This window comes from Rutidosis leptorrhynchoides, chromosome 5, assembly GCF_046630445.1.
Source record: "Rutidosis leptorrhynchoides isolate AG116_Rl617_1_P2 chromosome 5, CSIRO_AGI_Rlap_v1, whole genome shotgun sequence".
Lineage (NCBI taxonomy): Eukaryota > Viridiplantae > Streptophyta > Magnoliopsida > Asterales > Asteraceae > Rutidosis > Rutidosis leptorrhynchoides.
In genome coordinates, this window is record NC_092337.1 from 20458310 (window position 1) to 20465151 (window position 6842).

Below are 6842 nucleotides of genomic sequence, written 5' to 3' on the forward strand. Positions count from 1 at the left end.
AGTTATCTTAAACATATGTCACATATATCTGTAACAAATAACTGAAAATACTTTTGCTTTGAACTAAACTAAACTGTTTTACCCGATGAAAGAAAAGAAGAGATGGATCTACACGATGAATCAATTCCATCATTAAAAGGAAGTAAAGTCTTTCGAAAAAGACACGCGCTTCTTGATTTAGGTCAAGAAGTTGTCGTCCAGACCAGCTGTAGGTTGACGAAAAATCTAGAAAAGTCATCACTAAAATCAGCAGGAAATCCACGGACCTCAGCATTAAACAGGGTCGCCAAGTGGTCAGATTTATCCTAACCATGAGAAGGATTTATCTCGTAAAATGGGGGGGGGCACCATGCAAATTAGCTGGATAAGACTAATAAATCAGATCCCCAGAAAGGATAATCTCCTTAAAATATCAAAAATCAGTTTTTAAGCCTGATATTACTCAATCCTAGAGATTGACCTTAAAGATTGAGAATTCAAACTCATGGAATTCAATGATATCTAAACTCGAGCTTGAACGAGAAAATATTTTGATCAAAATTACAAACCGATTTGTTTTCTGAAAACCCTATTTTCAATGCGTTCATTACCATTGAACGTAAAATCCTAGGAATTCACCTGGAATTCATTAGGTCACCTGAACTAAATCGGGTGTCAACCGTAAGAATGGTGGTTGCATAGCGTGGTCAAAGACAGGACCTTGTGCCAGACCAAAAAATTATAAGGGTGAGCTTTACTATTGCTCCTACCAAGGATAGTAATTGCGTCCGACACATTATAACCCATAATTAAAAGCATGTCAGGGGACATTGCCTTAACAGTTGCTTGTTCAACGCTTTCTTTTACAACCGGACGGTAGTTTACCGAAAGGTAATATACGGGACAAGTAAACTGGACGTGTTGCTTTCCTAATACAAGGTTAGCAAGTGGGTGACACAAAACCGCAAGTTTTGAGCTAAAATTTTCAAATCTGAAACCCACCAAGCCCACAAAAATATTTTGCAAACACCGGTGAAGGGTTATTCCGGAAAACTTATCTAGGGTAAAAACTAGATTTAATTTTCAAAAGATCAAATGTTTTCATAAAGATCTAATTTCCTTAATGGATCTAAATTTTTATAGTCATGTGGGACTGTAAACCATATCATTACTACCATTGTTTATACCGCCGTATAGAAATCACTGATGTACAAAGTGTGAAGAATAAAGAAGTGATTCTAGTATTTCAAGACGATATTGCTTGAGGACAAGCAACGCTCAAGTGTGGGAATATTTGATAATGCTAAAAACGAACATATATTTCATAGCATTATTCCTCAAGAAAGACAAGCTTTTAGTTGCAATTGTTCTATTTACAAGTAATATTCGTTTAAATAATAAAAGGTGAAGACAAAAGACAGATTCGACGAATTGAAGACGCAAACGACCAAAAAGCTCAAAAGTACAAAATACAATCAACGAGGTTCCAATTATTGATAAGAAACGTCTCAAAATTAAAAGAGTATAAGATTCAAAACAAAAAGTACAAGATATTAAATTGTACGCAAGGACGTTCGAAAATCCGGAACCGGGACCAGAGTCAACTCTCAACGCTCGACGCAACGGACTAAAAATTACAAGTCAACTATGCACATAAATATAATATAATATTTAAATAATTCTTATAATTATTTAATATATTATATTATTTATAAAACCGTCGGCAGAAGAAAACAACAAATATGAGCCTCCCCAGCTGGCCATACGATCGCAAGGCCTGGAAGGCATAAATCCATGCGATCGCATGAGCCCCAGTTCCAGCCCACATGCCTATAAAAATCGAGCTTTGGTGCACCACAAAAAAAATCTATCTTTTTCTTCTCTCATATATACGTAAAATATATATATAATTTATATTTTAATTTTAATTTTAATTTTAATCATAATAATAAGGGTATGTTAGCGAATGTTGTAAGGGTGTAAGTCGAAATTCTGTCCGTGTAACGCTACGCTATTTTTAATCATTGTAAGTTATGTTCAACCTTTTTATATTAATGTCTCGTAGCTAAGTTATTATTATGCTTATTTAATCCGAAGTAATCATGATGTTGGGCTAATTACTAAAATTGGGTAATTGGGCTTTGTACCATAATTGGGGTTTGGACAAAAGAACGACACTTGTGGAAATTAGACTATGGGCTATTAATGGGCTTTATATTTGTTTAACTAAATGATAGTTTGTTAATGTTAATATAAAGATTTACAATTGGGCGTCCCTATAAATTACCATATACACTCGATCGGACACGATGGGCGGGGTATTTATATGTACGAATAATCGTTCATTTAATCGGACACGGGAATGGATTAATAGCCACTAGAATAATTAAAACAGGGGTGAAATTATGTACAAGGACACTGAAATGTCCCGTTCTTATTGATTAAAAACGTTCCATATTAATTGATTTCGTTGCGAGATTTTGACCTCTATATGAGACGTTTTTCAAAGACTGCATTCATTTTAAAACAAACCATAACCTTTATTTCATCAATAAAGGTTTAAAAAGCTTTACGTAGATTATCAAATAATGATAATCTAAAATATCCTGTTTACACACAACCATTACATAATGGTTTACAATACAAATATGTTACAACAAAATAAGTTTCTTGAATGCAGTTTTTACACAATATCATACAAGCATGAACTCCAAATCTCGTCCTTATTTAAGTATGCGACAGCGGAAGCTCTTAATAATCACCTGAGAATAAACATGCTTAAAATGTCAACAAAAATGTTGGTGAGTTATAGGTTTAACCTATATATATCAAATCATAATAATAGACCACAAGATTTCATATTTCAATATACATCCCATACATAGAGATAAAATTCATTCATATGGTGAACACCTGGTAACCGACATTAACAAGATGCATATATAAGAATATCCCCATCATTCCGGGACACCCTTCGGATATGATATAAATTTCGAAGTACTAAAGCATCCGGTACTTTGGATGGGGTTTGTTAGGCCCAATAGATCTATCTTTAGGATTCGCGTCAATTAGGGTGTCTGTTCCCTAATTCTTAGATTACCAGACATAATAAAAAGGGGCATATTCGATTTCGATAATTCAACCATAGAATGTAGTTTCACGTACTTGTGTCTATTTTGTAAATCATTTATAAAATATGCATGTATTCTCATCCCAAAAATATTAGATTTTAAAAGTGGGACTATAACTCACTTTCACAGATTTTTACTTCGTCGGGAAGTAAGACTTGGCCACTGGTTGATTCATGAACCTATAACAATATATACATATATATCAAAGTATGTTTAAAATATGTTTACAACACTTTTAATATATTTCGATGTTTTAAGTTTATTAAGTCAGCTGTCCTCGTTAGTAACCTACAACTAGTTGTCCACAGTTAGATGTATAGAAATAAATCGATAAATATTATCTTGAATCAATCCACGACCCAGTGTATACGTATCTCAGTATTGATCACAACTCAAACTATATATATTTTGGAATCAACCTCAACCCTGTATAGCTAACTCCAACATTCACATATAGAGTGTCTATGGTTGTTCCGAAATATATATAGATGTGTCGACATGATAGGTCGAAACATTGTATACGTGTCTATGGTATCTCAAGATTACATAATATACAATACAAGTTGATTAAGTTATGGTTGGAATAGATTTGTTACCAATTTTCACGTAGCTAAAATGAGAAAAATTATCCAATCTTGTTTTACCCATAACTTCTTCATTTTAAATCCGTTTTGAGTGAATCAAATTGCTATGATTTCATATTGAACTCTATTTTATGAATCTAAACAGAAAAAGTATAGGTTTATAGTCGGAAAAATAAGTTACAAGTCGTTTTTGTAAAGGTAGTCATTTCAGTCGAAAGAACGACGTCTAGATGACCATTTTAGAAAACATACTTCCACTTTGAGTTTAACCATAATTTTTGGATATAGTTTCATATTCATAATAAAAATCATTTTCTTAGAATAACAACTTTTAAATCAAAGTTTATCATAGTTTTTAATTAACTAACCCAAAACAGCCCGCGGTGTTACTACGACGGCGTAAATCCGGTTTTACGGTGTTTTTCGTGTCTCCAGGTTTTAAATCATTAAGTTAGCATATCATACAGATATAGAACATGTGTTTAGTTGATTTTAAAAGTCAAGTTAGAAGGATTAACTTTTGTTTGCGAACAAGTTTAGAATTAACTAAACTATGTTCTAGTGATTACAAGTTTAAATCTTCGAATAAGATAGCTTTATATGTATGAATTGAATGATGTTATGAACATCATTACTACCTTAAGTTCCTTGGATAAACCTACTGGAAAAGAGAAAAATGGATCTAGCTTCAATGGATCCTTGGATGGCTCGAAGTTCTTGAAGCAGAATCATGACACGAAAACAAGTTCAAGTAAGATCATCACTTGAAATAAGATTGTTATAGTTATAGAAATTGAACCAAAGTTTGAATATGATTATTACCTTGTATTAGAATGATAACCTACTGTAAGAAACAAAGATTTCTTGAGGTTGGATGATCACCTTACAAGATTGGAAGTGAGCTAGCAAACTTGAAAGTATTCTTGATTTTATGAAACTAGAACTTTTGAAATTTATGAAGAACACTTAGAACTTGAAGATAGAACTTGAGAGAGATCAATTAGATGAAGAAAATTGAAGAATGAAAGTGTTTGTAGGTGTTTTTGGTCGTTGGTGTATGGATTAGATATAAAGGATATGTAATTTTGTTTTCATGTAAATAAGTCATGAATGATTACTCATATTTTTGTAATTTTATGAGATATTTCATGCTAGTTGCCAAATGATGGTTCCCACATGTGTTAGGTGACTCACATGGGCTGCTAAGAGCTGATCATTAGAGTGTATATACCAATAGTTCATACATCTAAAAGCTGTGTATTGTACGAGTACGAATACGGGTGCATACGAGTATAATTGTTGATGAAACTGAACGAGGATGTAATTGTAAGCACTTTTGTTAAGTAGAAGTATTTTGATAAGTGTCTTGAAGTCTTTCAAAAGTTTATGAATACATATTAAAACACTACATGTATATACATTTTAACTGAGTCGTTAAGTCATCGTTAGTCGTTACATGTAAATGTTGTTTTGAAACCTTTAGGTTAACGATCTTGTTAAATGTTGTTAACCCAATGTTTATAATATCAAAAGAGATTTTAAATTATTATATTATCATGATATTATGATGTACGAATATCTCTTAATATGATATATATACATTAAATGTCGTTACAACGATAATCGTTACATATATGTCTCGTTTCAAAATCATTAAGTTAGTAGTCTTGTTTTTACACATGTAGTTCATTGTTAATATAATTAATGATATGTTTACTTATCATAATATCATGTTAACTATATATATAACTATATATATGTCATCATATAGTTTTTACAAGTTTTAACGTTCGTGAATCACCGGTCAACTTGGGTGGTCAATTGTCTATATGAAACCTATTTCAATTAATCAAGTCTTAACAAGTTTGATTGCTTAACATGTTGGAAACATTTAATCATGTAAATATCAATCTCAATTAATATATATAAACATGGAAAAGTTCGGGTCACTACAGACACTTGGTATAATTGATAACAAAATATTAAAACCTTGGGTTACACTCAGTCGACATCCTGGTGTAATTATTAAACAAAGTATTAAAATCTTGTTACAGTTTAAGTCCCCAATTAGTTGGAATATTTAACTTCGGGTATAAGGATAATTTGATGAGGATACTCGCACTTTATATTTATGACTGATGGACTGTTATGGACAAAAACCAGACGGACATATTAAATAATCCAGGACAAAGGACAATTAACCCATGGGAATAAAACTAAAATCAACACGTCAAACATCATGATTACGGATGTTTAAATAAGCATAATTCTTTTATTTCATATTTAATTTCCTTTATTTTATATTTAATTGCACTTCTAATTATCGCATTTTTATTTATTGTTATTGTATTTAATTGCACTTTTAATTATCGTACTTTTTAATTATCGCAAGTTTATTTTATCGCACTTTTATTTTTCGCAATTTCATTATTGTTATTTACGTTACACTTTAATTTAAGTCTTGTATTTATTTTTAATATTTTACATTTGGTTTTAACTACGACTAAAGTTTTAAAATCGACAAACCGGTCATTAAACGGTAAAAACCCCCCTTTATAATAATAATATTGCTTATATATATATATTTGTATTTTTATAAAAGTAAACTAATATAGCGTTAAGCTTTGTTTAAAAAGATTCCCTGTGGAACGAACCGGACTTACTAAAAACTACACTATTGTACGATTAGGTACACTGCCTATAAGTGTTGTAGCAAGGTTTAAGTATATCCATTCTATAAATAAAAAAATATCTTGTGTAAAAATGTATCGTATTTAATAGTATTTCCTGCTAAATTTAATAGTATTTTATATACACCTCGCGAAACATCACAACTTAATGTGTGTGTGTGTATATATATATATATATATATATATATATATATATATATATATATATATATATATATATATATATATATATATATATATTGTTACGAAAATTACATGCAATGTATAGACAATTTTGTTGAACAAATATAGTCAAATATGAATGCTATATATATATATATATATATATATATATATATATATATATATATATATATATATATATATATATATATATATATATATATATATATATATTAATATTCAAATATTGTACAGTGAAAATTATGTAGTATATATATGTGTGTGGTGCAGAGATA